The following is an 18,928-nucleotide window of genomic DNA, read 5'->3' as shown; positions in this document are numbered from 1 at the left end:
CAACTCTATTGTTTAACTGACAAAGTCTCTATAAAGTAGACATCATCTGCACTTTTCTTTTAAGGAAATAAAAATAATGATAGCCAACATTTATGATAGCCTACCATGATTCATGCTTCATGCAAAGTAATTTACAGGGATGAAGATATGAATTCACTTTACTAATACAGACACTAAGGCTCAGATCATGTAATCCTTTAGTAACAGGATTAAGATTTGAATCCAGCTCTAGGCAACTCCATATCACTTTCATAATACATTTTAAAAGGTTAACTTAGTGTTTTTAGTTTACTCAGATAGGGACAAACAACAACATGCAACAAATGTCAGAACATTTTTATTGAAACACAATTATAGTCACAAGCTTCCAGGGATTAAGGTGTAATTATGTTAAATATTAAGTGGAGAAAAAACTATTTTTGGTGTCAAATAAATGAGATGTTACCCAATATCTATAATAATCCCATTACCCAAGGCTAACAAAATCTAGTGGTTACAATCACTTAACATCTCAATAACCCTTTGCACAGAGTGCCTCTGTTTCTTCAATTGTAAAATGGGAATAATAATAAATACATGTCACAGCATTGGGTCTAAATAAATGCATAGATTTAAACCATTTAGGAGAAGTTCTAGCACATGAGCTCAATAAACTTAAATGTGATCATTATTAATATGGAAGCCACAATAGTTTCTTTAGATTACCAGGATTACTTAATTTTTACAACAGTATAATGAAATCCAACATTATTCAATAACTGTATTCCTGGAAAGCTATGTATCAATTCAAATTCTTAATAAAATAAATAGCATTCTTTCCTAGAGTAAGTTTTGTAGATGGATTATTTTGCACTGTAACCAATCATTTTCTTTTTTAAAATAAAATTTTTTGGGGTGACTGGGTGGCTCAGTCGGTTAAGCATCCGACTTCAGCTCAGGTAATGATCTCGTGGTCTGTGGATTCAAGACCCACGTTGGGCTCTGCTTCGAATTCTGTGTCTCCTTTTCTCTCTCCCTCTCCCATGCTCTCTTTCTCTCTCTCTCTCTCCCTCTCTCTCGCTCTCAGAAAAGGAAGAAAAATTTAAAAAACAAATAAATAAAATTTTTGAATGGAAAAGGAAAAGTGGGGTTTTTAAATATTCACTTTACTGTATATGAATTATATAAATATGTATGTACTTATGTGTATATATGTATATATCTATAAATAAACCTATGTAATTTACTTAATACATAAGCAAAGTAATTTAGATGCTAAGGAAAGTGACAACTGATGTGAGGATTTAAAAGAGTTCATACTGCTTACAACTCATGAGCCTTACTCTGGCGAGTGGCCTGGACATCTATATATTCCCAGCATTTATTTTTATCCTTGGAACACCTTCAGGAAATGTCATGTTGTTTCCAGGTTAGCGGCAGGGTCCTGATAACTTACAATCTGCCACTTCTCTCTGTCTTCCTTTGGCCAGGGTTTCAGTGTCTTTCATCCACTCTCTGGTTGGAAACTAGGAACCCTGGTAGAGATGAGCATTATGTTAAATTGCCTACATTTGTTTCTGTGCCTTCTCTGTCATTTCCACAACAGCACTTTGGTGGGTTTTTTTTTTTAATTTTTTTAAAATTTTTTTTAATGTTTTTTATTTATTTCTAGGAGAGAGAGAGACAGCGTGAGGAGGGGAGGGTCAGAGAGAGAGGGAGTCACAGACTGAAACAGGCTCCAGGCTCTGCGCTGGCAGTCAGCACAGAGCCCGACGTGGGGCTCGAACCCATGAACCGCAAGATCATGACCTAAGCGAAAGTCGGACGCTTAACCGACTAAGCCACCCAGGCGCCCCCACAACAGCACTTTGTTTCTCCCCAGGCATCTGGGAACTCAAAATCCTTTTTAAAGTTACTTTTAGTACTTCAAGAACTGTCCCAATTAAGTTCATTACGTTGATGATTTCAAAGAAGTTACAAAGCAATTAATAACAATTTTGTCAGCCTTTTTTCCTTTCACCAGTATGTTTAGGGAGAACAGGAGATATATTTTAGGGTATCAAGTGCTAATTCCTAGGCATGCCGAAATTATATGCCTCACAGTTTGACACCAAATCTTGTTATTATCTGGCTGCACATTATACTCATGAATTTCAAGCCTGAATGGGCAAAGCCTTCATTAAGAATTATGGACCCACTCTTTAGGAAAAAAAAAACTGCTAACATCAAAAGTAAGGCTGGCATTTGGTAAGCTTTCAAAAGCACAGCACTGTGATTGTTTCAGCCTGATTAACCATTCACACCTTTGCATTTGTTTCAGAAAACTAAACCATCTGCAGTTGGTTTTTTTGTTTTGTTTTTTTTCTTTTAAAGGTTTGAAAGAGTAAATAGTGTGATTGGACATTGAAGTCTTTGGTTCCTGCAAGTAAACAGAGCAAGAGCTAGAGTCCAACAAGTTGGCAGATTATGTTTCTCCAAGGGAAGGAAAAGTGACGAAGGCAGGGACATTAAGGCAGTCAACACCCTGATAATAACATATCAGATAAAGGGTTAATATCCAAAATCTATAAGGAACTCACCCATTGCATCTGAAGAGAAGCACCTAATATTGTGAAGGTCTACAGGTACCAGCCTTCCATTACCATAGCTACAACAGTTGGTGATTTAGCAGTGATTGCCACTCACTGCCCTCATGTTGAAGTGCCATTCCAGGACCTACATTACTCTGTCCAATTCTGTCCCCGTCCAGTGTTTTCCATTTACCTCCCCTCTAATCCCAATCATCCCCACGACCACAGGATTTTTCTGCAGATCTCCTCCTCTGATCAGCGCCAGCCATGACACGTGCATCACTCCAGTTGGCTGCTGGCATCTTCTATTATGCGACCCTTGGTCCTCCTCACCACCTTTCTCCTCCACTTGCACATTAGCTACAATCTGTCAGCCAGCTGCACCACAGCGAGGATGCCAGAGAGCAGGGAAGACCCTGACAGCTATTGACAACATGGTCAATAATCACTTTTTCTATTGTGCACAATCTCTGACTGTTTTTAGGCCTTGTTAATTTTTTCTTAAAGTTCCTGCACACAATTTAATTTTTACGAGAACATTTCTGAAGTTTATTATTTTCTGTCTGTACTAAAACATCCTCTACCCAACATTTAAAACTCAACAATATATGATTAATTTTTTCAAGATGCCATGGCAACCAAAGATTAAATTTGAATTTGAATAAAGAACTCAGCCTCCCTTAAAAATCTTCTCGTAGCTGGAAAGAACACTAATATAATTTTATGTGGAGTCTTGTCAAGTGCATTCAAGAAATGTCAAACTATATTTTTAGCCACGGAGTTTGCTTAATCCTATAAGACTCTATCTTGCCTTTATGTTGACAAATGAACAGGACTGAAATATCAGGGATCTGAGCCTCTGTCAAGATCCACTTCACATCAAAAGCTGTTGTTCTTGCACGGCTGTTTTCTCAAACTTTCAAATTAAAATCTACACTTACCTTATCTTATGATTACCCAGGGTTTGCTATTGAATTCCTTTGTTGTCACACCTTAATTGACTCCAAGCTTTACTTTTTATGGACAAGTCAATGAACTGTTGTGAAAACGCAGCAAGAAAATCAGATGAGAGACTCCTGATAATTGTCATTGACTAGAAAAATGTCACCTTAACTCATCTGCCTCCTATGTTTGCTTCTTGAATGCCATATTTGGCCCCAACTCCACTCCCTCTTCATGGTCTTCTGCATATAGTCTTTTTTAGAGAATACAAAATTAGAATTTTAACAACATCTGCAACTTGGTCTTCACTAAAATAAACAGGACTAAAAGTGGATGGGAAGAAAACTGTTCAAATTCACATCTTATTTTTGCCTCTAATACCCCTGGGAAACTTTAATAAATATTTGGAACTCAGGGCCCATCAGAAGGGAAAAATTATGAGACAAAGTTTAATGGCATTTAAAAATTGAAATTGACCTACTTTGGGTCAACACTGTATTTTAAGATTCAGCATTTTTCAACACTACTTTTTAGACTTATTTTAGTAAATAGAGACTATGATTTATACACTCAAGATGGTCTAGTCATCTTTAGGAAAGCACTTGACATATAAGTTTTCCTTAAATAATATAGTATTTCATTGTGAATTTTCATCACTTAACATAAGTCAGGTCTCAATTTCTATAAGCAGTGAAAATTCTGGCAAATAGCATAACATTAACATCAGGTGTATTTGTAATTTAGAGTGACCTACTTAAAACTGGCCTCATAAAAAAACTCTCACTTAGTTTGCTATGAAAAATGCTGAATATACAATTTTGGTATTACTTCATATTCATGTGAGAATGACAGCACAGTGAATATAAAAAGATGTTAAGATTAGTAGAAAGTCTTCATTCAGAAAATGCAAATTGTGAATTATATTTTAAGATGTTCTCATTTATGAAACACTGTAATTTTTTAAATTAAGTAACACTAACGATATTAACAGTCATAATTCCACAAGCTTTATCTTTTATCTCACAGCAGTTCACAACCATATTGTAAGTAATAATTATGAAAAGTAAGCCACCCCCTGGGCAAATGGCAATAATACTTGCTAACATTTAATGAGAGGTAAGAATTAAATTAAAGCACATGGAGAACTGGGGGAAAGGGTCTTTTGCTGGTAGGAGGGAAGGTGCATTGGAAAGAAGTTTATGTAAATGGAACTGTATTCAAATAGGCAAAATTATAAGCTGTTCTCTGTATTATGAGCTGGAAGGAGGGGAAGATATACCCATCCTAATAGCTGGAGAGGTAAACTCGTTGAATAATTTGAGCTCAAGACCAGGTATAGGGTTACTGATCAGCTTTATAGCAAAGCTGTCATTCTTCTAGGGGAATCCGTTTTGAGTATCAAAAGCAACCCGCAGTTCAAAGTTGCTCTGTTAGGAACCCAAATCAAGTTCTAGAGTTAGCACTGGAGGCAAGGGAAAATTTATTGAACACCTGCAATGCCTTGTGGCAATGTCTGGGCCCTGGGGAAGCCAGACCTCATCCTTCCTGGCCTTCATTCCTGCTTCTTTTTTGTGGAGTCTGCCAACACCAAAAGATTCCTTCTCTGGATTTCCCTTCAGCATTGATACTGGATGGTTAAGATCCCACAACACATGTCAAAAAATTCCCATGCTAAACTTCCTAAATTCACCTTAAAGAAATGGTCTCCAACTTGTCTGTGCATTAGAATCTCACCTTTTAAAAATTCCAATGCCCAGGCTACAATCCAGACAAATTAAACCACCATCTTTCGAAGTGGGACCCAGGCATCAGTTGTTTTTGCACCTCCCCAGGGAATTCCAATGTAAAGACAAATTTGGGGTAAACTGCCTTATGGAATTCAGGTTAAAAAAAAAAGAGTGGTGGCTGTGGAGAAACGGGCACCCTCCTACACTGTTGGTGGGAATGTAAACTGGTACAGCCCCTCTGGAAAACAGTGTGGAGGTTCTTAAGAAAACTAACAATAGAACTCCCCTATGACCCAGCAATAGCACTGCTAGGAATTTACCCAAGGGACACAGAAATGCTGATGCATAGGAGCACATGTACCCCAATGTTCATAGCAGCACTCTCCACAATAGCTAAAACATGGAAAGAGCCTAAGTGTCCATCAACGGACAAATGGATCAAGAAGATGTGGTTTATCTATACCATGGAATACTACATGGCAATGAGAAACAATGAAATCTGGCCATGTGTAGCAACATGGATGGACCTTGAGGGTGTTATGCTGAGCGAAATAAGTCAGGCAGAGAAGGACAAATATCACATGTTTGCAAGTATAGGAGGATTAGGAGGAACTTGACGGAGGAACAAGGGGGAGAAGAAGGGGGGAAATGGTGGGGGAAAGGGAGAGAGGCAAACCATGAGAGACTCTTGAATGCTGACAAAAACTGAGGACTGATGGATGTGGGGGGGAGGGGGGATGGGCATGGAGGAGGACACTTGTGGGGATGAGCACTGAGTGTTATGTGGAAACTAATTTGACAATAAACTATTTGTTAAAAAAAAAAGAGTAGGGCAACCAACTAAAAACTAAGCTGAGTTCACTGTGCCTATAAAGAAACTGCCTAAGAGCTTGATAAATGCTGACACCTTAATGATATTTATATTCGTTTCAGATTTCCACAATGCATATTCATTAAGAACCCATCTGCACATCGTTTCCCTGTGATAAACCAAAGCTAGTCAGTCAGTCAACAAATACAGCATGAGCTTTAGGTCTCTCTGCACGCGTGCTGGTAGTGGCTAACCTGACCGCAATAACAAGCATTTCATTAACACTTCAGAAAGTGTTATTACGAAAAAAATTTTGTTTTTTGTCCACTTGAGCCTGAACCGTTGGGTGGAAAGAGTGCTAAGTGGAACAAGGACTCTGGTTGTTTTTAGCAGCTGTGATTAGAGAGCNTTCCCCCCCCCCCCCGCCACCTTTTAGAGCTTAGAACAAAACAGGGAGGACCAACCCTGTGGGGGACACACTAGTTTATGAGGTGTGACAGAGATGTTCTAGAATGGCACTTGCCCCAGATTCACTCCTCACACCGATGTGACGGGTCAACTTCCAGCTTAACGTTCTCTGTTTATAAAGCATAAAACAGATGACCGGGGGCAGAATTAGTGCTGAAGTTACATCCTACTTCACATTCCTGGTTTGTTTGTTTGTTTGTTTGTTTGTTTGTTTGTTTGTTTTACTAAATAAATCATGATACCTCTTCACAGGGAATATGCTCTCTGGTTCAACATAGCTCCTCCCTCCACCCCATACACCCCTTTTATCTCATACCAGATGTTTCACACTTGTACTAGATGGGTCTGGCCCTCGGGGCCTTTGAATTTGCAACTCCAGTATTTATTATTTATGCAAGTTTAACAGGGAAAGCTACTGCCACTCATTAAAACCTCACCACAGATGGATGACTTGGGATGCTGAAAAAAGGTTGGGGAGATCTGAAGAGACCAAAAAATGTGGGACAACACTCCACACAACACGAGCACCTGCCAGTCCAGAGAGTCTTGTGAGAGGCTGGCTGAGGAAAGGCCCTGAAAGAGGCTCCTTCAGTAAGAGGAAGTTAACTTCAAATGCAATGATATTAAACTCCACTTTTTCACTACTTAAGATGTCTTGATGTTTACTCTCTCACACATATTTTTTTCTCATTCTATAGATGCATGCTGAATATTTATTACGTGAACAGATTCATGAGTATGTGAGTGAGACCCACAGAAGGGTCTGGGACTACTAAAGTTCTGTAACTTTGTAGCCTCAAAATTTAGTAAAGTGTTCAAAAAGGACACATAGAGATAGCTTAGTTAATGAGTTTTATTACGGAGAAAACAAGTTTGTGGGGGGAAAAGAGTAGTTTAAATGGAGGCAAAAAGATGACATCTGAGGGAATATTGGTGCTAAAACAGAACTAAAATGAATGTGCACTATCTTCTACTTAGTAGAACATGATATGAGCATCATCACAAGTCCTTTGACACTAAAGAAAGTATTTTCTCAAAAATATTGTGATCTACAGAGATAGTCAGTTGGAAGCGTCAACAATTTCAGACAGATACCAAAGATACTACCTTATAGGGATAAGAAAAATTGTAAACATGTACCAAGAATAATTATTCTGCTTGTTTTTTAAGTGGTCATATAATCAAAATTAAAATTAAAAAAATATTTGTTTTAATACACATGGATATATGTTATTTTTATACTTTAGAAAAAATGAGTTTTAAGTGGTCTTTAAAAAGACATTCTATATCTACACCAACATAGTAAAATCAATAATTAATTAATAATTTAATTAATAAATACTTCAAGAATTACACAATTTTAATTATATTTAATCCCGTTACTATTCAAAAGAATTGCGTAATAAGCTTATATAATAAACTAGAAGGTCACCATATAAATATTCATTCAACGAATGAATGAATGAGTTTAGATACCTAGCACCTAGTTAGGCACAAAATTGACTCATTTTGTCAATTTTTAACTGAAGCAAAATAAAATGCATTTTTTAAAATCTAGACTTAGATTTCCCAAAATCTTCCACTGATTCTATTATCTCTTATTGAAACTGAAAATGCCAAATAGAAATTAGGATAATTATAACATAAGTCAAAGAAAAAAGTAGTCAGATCTTGAAAATTATTCGGTTTCATTTTTTTTCAGTTGCTACACGTTCACAGTATCTTTTATGATGCATTTTAAAACGTTTATGACAGGTGCTATTCTTTCAGTGAAAACAGATGGCTTCTCTCCAGGTTTCCTGTTTCATCTCAAGTGCCTGACTCTAATTTAGGCATTATTTCTTTTTTTTTTTTTTAATGTTTTATTTATTTCTAGGAGAGAGAGAGAGAGACAGCGTGAGTAGGGGAGGGTCAGAGAGAGGGCGTCACAGACTGAAACAGGCTCCAGGCTCTGAGCTGGCTGTCAGCACAGAGCCAGACGCGGGGCTCGATCCCACGAACCGCGAGATCATGACCTAAGCGAAAGTCAGATGCTTAACCGACTAAGCCACCCAGGCGCCCCTAGGCATTATTTCTCATATAGCCTCTGCTTAGAGGTCAAGAACAATTTGGAATTTTTAATTTGGCTCATGTGTTGTTCTAACTTTCTTTCTGTGAGCCCTGGTCTATAGTATTAAAGAAACTACTGATATGGACCTAGTGTCTGTTGTATTTGATATCTTTAGAAATGTCAAAGGTATTTATTTGACACTGATATTATACTCAACTTGTGAGTTCCATTACTGTTCTATGCTTAAGTGACTCCTTACCTTGTGCAACATCATGTTCACAAAGCAACTCAAGATGCTCAGTGAACAACGAGACAGACTAGGAAAGCTACTGGAGTCAGGCCCAGGTCTGGGATAAACCTTAACATATTTTGCCAGCCAGGGCAAAAGGAAGTTTTCTATTTCCCAATCAGCCTTCAGATATGTAAGAAGAGAGAAGATATGTCAAACATGATTTTACTTAACCATTGATTATCAAAATATTCCACTGCTCACTTAAACACTTCAATTTCTTGAAACATGATATAATAGCTTTAATAAAGCAACAACAATACGTAAGTACTAGACATCTCATTGCCATAAATTTCTTTTTGATGTTTACAGAGCATTTAACTACAAGCGCAACATACACTGTGAATATAACAATCTTTACTCCTCTAAAAATCCTTGGGGCAAATGACTGCTAAAGGATAGCAATTTCATATAAACAAAACACTTATTGCTTAAATAACCAGGACTTTCAGTAGCTCTCTTAATGGTAGTATAAGAGAAAGCTATGCTTTACTTTCTTCCAGTCCCAGAAGTAACATGCTTTCAACCACCTGTATTTGCCAAAAGGAAATAAGAAAAAGTAGCTGAGTTTTATAAAATTTAAAAGTAACACTTTGGCTGGGATGTGACGTACTATCACTTAGCACCTAAAAAGATGTGCAATCCCCATTGTCCCAAATAATGATAAAATTCAACAAATTTTATTAACATGCTGGCAAAAAAAGGTATTAAACCAACTTCTATGTCTATATTCTAATTATTAAGATCTGTGATTAAATATTCTCAAAAAAATTATTAAGCTTGGCAAGACAGTAGAGTACTTAAAAGCATTGAAGACTTTGGAAACTAACTGAAAATTTACACACACACACACACACGTGTGCGCATACACACACATGTAGTACTGGGCCCATAGGAAGAGGTACTACATAAAAGTTAAAAAATATATAAGGGGAATAATCCAACTACTTATGAAATTTCACTTTTACCAAAAAAAAACCCACCAAAACAAAAACAAACAAAAAATCCACATAGCTTCTTTCTGAAGTTCTAATCTACGCTGGTATTAGCAACCAGTACTCACTGTATTACTGACTTTCAAAGGAAAAATAAACAAATATCAGTGCTTCCTAGCTTTTATTTAAACTTCTTCAAGAAAATGATTGATAAATGGTAATTTAAAGGTATGAAACATTATGTTAGGAAAATTATAAAGAATGTGTGGGCAATACTTTCCTCACCTGCCTTGGGGAAGTATAAACCTAGTAATAGAAATACAGTATAATGGAACTAAAAGGTGATGAAATTGGAAATGGGAAAGATGAAAAGTGAACACTTCCTGCCTCTAGTGGGAATATCTCTCTCTAAACGATGGTCTTAGTGTCTTTCCCATCTTACTGTAGTTCAATTCAGTATACTTCCATAGATGCCTTTCATATTTAGGATCATAGAGTCCATCAACTTTTAATAAATGAATATAAATTACCTACAGTATGGCCACAACTATGGAATTTCCGATAGACATTGAACTTAGAAGAGTCATAGCGGAGCCAGAATTTGAGCTTCTATTCTTAAACATCTATATGCTATCTACTACAACCTATATTACTCAGAAATTCTTTTTTTTATTTCATGCCATATTGTTAATACTTTAAAAATCCAGCAGTCCTGAAAATTGAAAGATTCTTGATCATCATTTGTGATGCTCTCTAAAAATAGGTTAGACTCTCCTGTCTTATTAATTTTTTAGTGAGAACTTATTATTTTGAAGGAACATGAAACACAATGCTAAAATATTTATAGAGACGTTAAAATATTTATACGTGCAAAAGCAAAATGACCATGTTTGGTCCTAAACTTTCTAATAAATAGAAAGGTAATGTAAAAAAGAATTCTTCTATTATGCTCTTGTCTCAATCAAGTGACCAGACGGACTGGCAACGATTTTCTTCAATTACAGGTACTACTAAATCTAGCATCCTTAGGTTTTGTCTGTGTCCATGTTGGTGTCCCGCGCACATCCTCTTCACCTACTGATACACTCCACTGCCCAAGAACATAACACACACCCAGGGGATCAGGCCAAGCGGACATTTTACCTGTTTGCCTCCTTCCCCCCCCCCTCACCCCCGTCCTGCATCTCTCATCTCCTTACAGGATTCCCTGAAGGGCACTTCCTCAGCAAATCACACGCTCTCAAATCCATGATGCAAGCACCTTTTTAGGGAATCTCACTTAACATAGAATCTTTATAGAAACAATATGTTATTACCTAATTAAATTCTTGATCCAGTTTCCACTTGCATTGTATAAAATGATGAAATGAAACCAACACACTTGTCAAATATGGGGCTAACCAATCATGGAGGTAACTGAAGTCATAAACTGCTCCAAGGAACAGGCAGAGAAAAGAGACCAATGGATAAAAACTCAGAATAATGCCAAGCTCTTGGATTCAGCTCCAGTGGCTAAATATTTCATTTGTGTCCTTCCATTTGTCATGCACACTTGCTCGATGAGTTCGCTAACTCTCTGATCCTTCGATTCCATTTCTCACAGCATATAAATTCTTCTTTATCATTAAGTTCAGTAAAGCTATTATTGCTATCTTATTTCAGATACTAAATCAATTCAATTATACTTTTTATTCTGCCATTTTGATATCAGTGGAAGAGAAATAATTAGAAAAATGGCATTGATCATAATATGAATTGTCAAGCTCAATTCCAGATGGAATAACAAGGTAGATGTGATGCTGGTTTTATTATAAGCTATTGTTCATTGACAAACTTCGCATTTGCAGAACAGTCCACAACATAATGACAGGTGTATAATAGAAAATTTTGAGCTAAATAAGCTATTACTAACTAGGTGAAATGAAAATAACAGATAATCACAACCCTCCCTTAGAAAAGCATGGGGCAATAAAAGAAAATAAGCAGCAAGCATGGATCACAATAAAAACACGTGACAAATCTTTAGTGTGTATATATATGTATTATATATACATATATATAATTATAAATTATATTTCATATTTTCTACATTTAAGCTAGAAGGAATATTTTTCTCTCAAAGCTGCAGAAAGATTCCCTCACTCTATTCTGTTCCAGATTTGTAAATAAAGACTGACTCAGGAGTATTAATTATTCTCAAGCATACACATTCTTTAATTCTCTCTGCCTTTGTCCACTGAAGTTTAACCAGGTTTCTGTCTTATGCGGGAATAGCTCTGTGCTTCAGTAGCTGAAGGGATATATATTGACCTGGCTTCCTTCCATCCCCAGAGCCAGGGGCAGAACTATGCCAGTGATAGCAATAATGGCCATTCAAGGAACCCTCTGGCAGGATCTCTGAAGCTCAATCTCTGTTTTACCTAAGAATGCCTTTTAGAGGAGCCTGGGTGGCTCAGTCAGTTAAGTATCCAACTTCAGCTCAGATCACAATCCCACAGTTCATGGGTTTCAGCCCTGCATCGGGCTCTGTGCTGACAGCTGGAGACTGGAGCCTGCTTCAGATTCTGCATCTCCCTCTTCCTCTCTGCCTCCCCTACTCATGCTCTGTCTCTCTCCCTCTCTCTCAAAAATAAGTAAACATTAAAAAAAATTTTTAAATGCCTTTTATCCTCAAAGGATACATCACAATGCTGGAAGAATTACATCAACAATCTATTACTTCCATCCAAGGGTGTTTACAAGCATGTGTACTCCTGGTATGGTAACACCATCAGAGGGACAAGCGCCTCGGCTCATGGGGGTGGGGGAATAGGAAGACTCTGAACAATATACTTCTCCTTCCACCTTTTCAGCATTCTAGAATGCCCATGTTATGACACTAAGTCACAAAATGGAGCAATGCAAAAAGAACTGGAAGTTAATGCTTATGTGCTCTTATAATCTATTTATTCCTCAACAAATATTTCTTAAGCATCTATCCCATGCCTGGTACTGTGCTGAGTGCCACAGGTGATACTGGAACTCCCCCCCACCCCCGACAGAAAAGTTTATAATCAAGTGAAGAAGAAAGAGTTTTCAACTTTACCTCTTAAATAAACACAGCCTTTTGAAACAGAGATGATAGCACTATAAATGTGAATTACACCATCTCTCGGAAGGAACAGAACACATGTGAAAAATAAGGCAAAATTTGTCACCCAAATATTTAGAGATAATGCAATACTTATGAAATACGCACACTTAAAATAGAAGGGTGAAATATATTTTTAAACATACTTTCTTTTTCTACAGTCGTATTCTTGCTAGAGATTCAATAGAGAAAATTAAGCAAATTTTAAAATTCTATTTCTTGTTACAATACAACTACAAAGGCTATGTTTTAGCAATCTAAAGATATTTCTACATGACATATTGACTAGGATTTTCTAGCTCTAATGGAACTCCGAATTTCAAGAAGAAAAAAATATTCTCTTCAAATCACACAAATGGTCATCATAAAAATGTGAAGTAAAGGTAAAACCAACTGGCAAACAACTACATTGTTTTCTGTACGTATGACCTCTCTTTATGGTGGAAGCTTTGCTAGCAGTAGCACATATATACCCAGAAGTCCACAGACAAGCCTGGGGAAAATATGCCAAGGCCAACCAAGTTCCCATGAGTATTAAGATGTGATCCACACCATATATGGTTTTATGATTTAAAAAAAAAATGCTTCATGACCTCAGTCCTTACTATGTGGATTTTCTTCTTTAGGTCATGGCTCAGCTTTGCCATTTGTGCCTTCCCTTGCCCTCTCCTGCAACCATGAACCTCAAACTTGGACTCTGAGGTCCCCATCACTGTCCTAAGCCATTTACTATTGACTGCTGTAACAGAAAAGCCACTAGAGCAGGAAGAAGCAAGAGTGCAGAAAAGGGATGGTTAGGTACAGACAGACAGGAAGGGATTTTTCCCTCTGGTATTAAATGAAGGGCAGGAGCAAATGCCATCTTGACGTCCTCAGAATCCTCTGCCACCTTAAACCTGAGCAGACCCTGCGACTTTTTAAGAAAAAATTTTTAAATGTTTTATTTATTTTTGGGAGAGAGATAGAGACAGTGTAAGCAGGGGAGGGTCAGATAGACAGGGAGTTACAGAATCCGAAGACAGGCTCCAGGCTCTGAGCTGGTTGCCAGCACAGAGCCTGATGTGGGGCTCAAACCCACGAACCGCGAGATCGTGACCTGAGCCGAAGTCGGACGCTTAACTGACTGAACCACCCAGGCTCCCCTTTGTCTTCTGGAAGAGGGGAGAGTAAAACTGGAGATATGTGCTGTGGGATGGACCAACACCCCTCCGCCCCTTGCTCAATGGCAGAGGGTGGGCAAATTTGTGGATACATGGCAATGGTGTCGCGTGAGACACCCAAAGCTTTTATTTCACGCATGTCTTCATGACAGAGCTCTTCTCTGCTCATATCAATATAAAGGGCCAGCTCAGGGCTCAAAGACACCACTGTCACTTTATGTATTTCTTTTATGTTATTGTTGTTGTTTTTTTTTAATCTGTTTGACCAAAAGAAAATGGTAACTTTAACCCTGACTTAATGTATTTTTCTGTCTTCTGCATGAGGCATCCCACAGGGCTAGGAAAAGTCAGGAGTGCCTAGGAAGCTGAACCTAGTAGAGCCCGATGCTCAGCAGTGTGAGGGGTCAGAGAGATTTGTCAGGCTGGTTGACATTAGCCTTGCCTGGGGAACTCCTCAGTCCTGGTGTGCCTTTTAAAACCATGGGGAAGTTTTGAATTATTTCCATAAAAGAAAAATTCTCCATTTCAGAACCATATTAAAAGGCACACTTTTATTGGAAATGGAAATAGTCACTTACTTTTCCATGACAGTCACCTTCATCATTGATATTCACTTCATGATGAGAATTCTATAGACAAATGAAGGTCAAAGCTCCTTAGACTCCTCTCATGAGGAAAACTATTATTTTTTTAAATGTTATCAATGCACACATATGTAGACATATAAATATTTATATGGAAACTTACCACCTAGTCGGTGAATAAAAATGGGAATAGAAATGAGGTACTCTGGGAATCCTGTGTGACCGTACTTTCAAATCAGGAGAGCACTGTGTTTCTTTTGCCATCACTATCCCTGTGTCTAACTGGGAAAGGTCAATATTTCATATAACATAAGAAGCAAAGGACTTTGGATTCTCTCTCAGTTTCCAGAAAGGAAAACACGTGAGGCCTCAGAAGGTTAAGTGACTTAAGATCACATTGCTGGATTAAACCTAAAACACATTTTTCTTGATTCTCAGCCCAGTCCCACTTCTGTGGTATTGGAAGTATAGATCAGAGTAGTAATCTATGGTATTGAAAAAGCTAAAAAGTTATCAGGTTAGCTAGTGAAAATAGAAGGCATTCCAGTAGTAAATTTAGGAGAGACTATGAAGAACTCCAACCAGGAAAGGTAAAGGTCTTTGGTCAAGGCTGTACCATGCATCTGCCTCTCAGGGCTGCCCTAGGAATTGGCCCCCACCCACTTTACAATTCAAAAGAAAAAGATCCTGGGGCACCTGGGTGGCTCAGTCGGTTAAGCTTCTGACTTTGGTTCAGGTCACGATCTCATGGTTAGTGGGTTCGGGTCCCACGTCGGGCTCTGTGCTGACAGCTCAGAACCTGGAGCCTGCTTTGAATTCTGAGTTTCCGTCTCTCTCTGCCCGTCCCTCATTCACTCTCTGTCTATCTCTCTCTTTTTCAAAAATAAATAAACATTTAGAAACCTTTAAAAAAAAAAAAAAAAGAAAAAGATCCTAATTAAAAAATAAAGTACATCGATATGGCCTAGGAAATACTATCTTGAGGACAAGTCTGGGGAGAAGTTCGATGGAATTGACCACAAACAAAAAATGGTGTCATCATGGGAAAGAAACTGATTTCTAGGGGCGCTTGGGTGGCTCAGTCAGTTAAGCATCTAACTCTTGATTTTGGCTCAGATCATGACCTCATGGTTTGTAAGTTTGAACCTTGCATTGGGCTCCACACTGATGGAGCAAAGCCTGCTTAGGATTCTTTCTCTCTCCCTCTCTCTCTGCCCGTTCAATGCGCTCGCTCTCTCTCTCTGTCTCTATCACTCTCTAAATAAATAAATAAATAAATAAACTAAAAAAAGAAAGAAAGACAATGATTTCTGTATCAAATTGCGGAGCCTAAACACGGCAGAGTAAGGTCACAGGGTTTGTTGTTCTGTGCTCCTCCCCTGACTTTGCTCCGGGGCAGCGTTACATAGAAGTCTGGAAGTAATGTGCTCTATTGCCTTAGTGTGTTCTAGCACTGGCAACTGGAAGGGAACTCCAGACACTCTGCCCCCTGGCCTGGGATAAGCTGGGAAAAGCATGAACGTCTACAATAAAGCATTTATGTCTACCTCATACTGCAGTATTTTAAGACCTGTTACAGGACCACACACTTAACAGAAAACCTGTAACACCGGCAGCAACTACTAGCCCCTTTAGAGAAATGCACAGGCAGGCTCAGAGGATTGTATGTTATTTGTGGAAGATCAAACCACATGTGGCAATGTCAGAGAATCCAAATTTCTGAATTTTTTTTCCCATTTTATTAAGCAAATTCACCATAAAAATGGAATTAAAAAATCACAATCCACAGTTAATTGCAGATATTTTTCAAAAGGCATCAGCTCCTATTTCAAGAAAGTTACATGTTTAAAGTTTCCCTTCTAAACAGATTCCCTTCTAAATGGGAAACTATTTTCTATTCAGTTTCCCTTCTAAATAGTTTTTCCCAATGGAAATAGAAATTTTTGACATGGTCCTAATGTCTGGCTTATTCTCTCTCTTTTAATTTTTGTTTATTTTTTTTAAGTAGGCTCTATGCCCAACATGGGGCTTGTACTCACAATTCTGAGATCAAGAGTCACATGCTCTATCAATTGAGCCAGCCAGGCACCCTGATGTCTGATTTATTCTAATTGTCACATTTCGAAACTACAAATAAAATAGATCACTTTTCAAAGCTAGATTTTAAAGTTAATGAAAATAGAATACACTTGGTAATTTGTTCTGTTAACATTCTAAAATTGAACAAGGGTGGTAGGAGGCGCAAAACCTAACCTATACAGACCCTTTGGTAGTTACTTACTACTCTTGCAGGATGATCACAGGAGTAGCAGTTAAGATACAACCGCTTCCTATCCCCTGAAAACACCTGTTCAAGGTAAGACACAAAGCTTTCCATAGAAAGGGCAGTAACTGTTGTGACGATCTTTGGAACACATTTCTGGGGGCATGTCCCTACATGGGACACGGTAGGGCATCCTTTCCTTTGGTAGGTCTTCTCATTTTCAAGTGAATGGATGAAGAAAGCTAATTATGATTAACTGCACTATGAAAGGCGTCAACAAAGGTTAATATGTTCCATTTTTATGAGTTATGCTCTTTGTACTCTGAGATTGTCTTATAAACTTACAGGACATAGAGTCTTTGAGCTACATACTATATTTAATTAATCCAATGGTTAAAAATAGAAGTTACTCATCTACCAATGGACACTTGGGTTACTTGTATATCTTGGCTATTGTCAATAATGCTGCAATAAACAAAGAGGTGCATATGTCTTTTCCAACTAGTGTTTTTGTTTTCTTGGGGTGAAGACGATGTAATACACAGACACACACACGTGCACACACACACACACATGCACTCGAATATTACTCAGCCATAAAAAAAGAATGAAATCTTGTCATTTGCAAAAACAAATGGATGGACCTAGAGGGGATAATGCCACGCAAAGTAAGTCAGACAAAGAAAGAGAAAAAGCACATGATTTCATATGTGGAATTTAAGAAACAAAACAAACAAATAAAAAGAGACAATCAGACTCTTAAATACAGAGAACAAACTGAGGACTGTTGGAGGGCAAGTGGGCAGGGAGATGGGTGCCACTAAATGGGTGATGGATATTTGTGGAGAGCATCTGTGATGAGCACTGGGTGTTACATGTATGTGATGAATCACTGAATTCTACTCCTTAAACTAATATTACACTCACTATATGTTAAATAACTAGAATTTAAATAAAAACTTGAAACAAAACAAACGAACAAAAGAGGCAAAAAAAAAAGAAAAAATGACTCTTTAACATAGAGAACAAACTGGTGTTTGCTAGAGGGGAGGTCAGTGAGGAATGAGTGAAAAAGACAAGGGAAATTAAGAGTACACTTATCTTTTTTTTAAGCATTTTTAAAATGTATATTTATTTTGAGAGAGAGAATGAACAAGCAGGTGAGGGGAGGAAGAGTGAGACAGAGGGAGACACAGAATTGGAAGCAGGCTCCAGGCTCTGAGCTGTCAGCACAGAACCTGTTGCAGGGCTCCAACTCATGAACCATGAGATCATGACCTGAGCCGAAGTCAGACACTTAACCGACTGAGCCACCCAGGCTCCCCAAGAGTGTGCTTATCTTGATGAGCACTAAGAAATGTATAAATTATAGAATCACAATATCAGACACCTGAAATTAATATAATACTATATGTAAATTATTCTTGAAAAAAACATTTTTAATGAAAACAAAAGCAAAAAAAATTTGCTCTCTTGACAGATGAATTCAGCATGAAATATGGTTTATCTATTTGTTGCAGGTTTATAATAATAATAAATACTAATAATGCACCATTAAGTCAGTATGTTCAATGAAGAAAACAAATGCAGAAAATTATTTTTTAAAATATTTTTATTTATTTCTAGGGGAGAGAGAGAGAGACAGCATGAGCAGGGGAGGGTCAGTGAGAGAGGGAAATACAGACTCTGAAATAGGCTCTAGGCTCTGAGCTAGCAGTCAGCACAGAGCCCGATGCAGGGCTCGAACCCACGAACCGCGAGATCATGACCTAAGCGAAAGTCGGATGCTTAACCGACTAAGCCACCCAGGCACCCCGCAGAAAACTATTTTAAAAGCCTCAGCTCTACTCGTGGTAAGCATAGCATAATATACAGAGATGTTGATTCACTACATTGTACAACTGAAACTAATGTAAACTAGGTGTCAACTATATTCAAATAAAAACATTAAATAAGAATAAAATAATATTAATAAAATTATAAATATGTGTGATGAAGAAACATTTAAATAAAATCAATC

The 18,928-nt window shown here is 37.7% G+C and overlaps 1 protein-coding gene across 3 annotated transcripts in view; it reads right to left on the bottom strand.

Moving 5' to 3' along the window:
- The window catches only part of TMEM117 (transmembrane protein 117), a 454,418-nt gene that overhangs the window by 203,835 nt on the left and 231,655 nt on the right, over nt 1-18,928 (bottom strand). The window lies entirely within an intron of this gene.

The sequence above is a fragment of the Crocuta crocuta genome, unplaced genomic scaffold (genome assembly GCF_008692635.1).
Source record: "Crocuta crocuta isolate KB4526 unplaced genomic scaffold, BGI_CrCroc_1.0 scaffold30, whole genome shotgun sequence".
In the NCBI taxonomy this organism is placed as follows: domain Eukaryota; kingdom Metazoa; phylum Chordata; class Mammalia; order Carnivora; family Hyaenidae; genus Crocuta; species Crocuta crocuta.
Note: the sequence above shows the minus strand (reverse complement) of the source record. Positions and strands in the feature narration are given on the sequence as shown.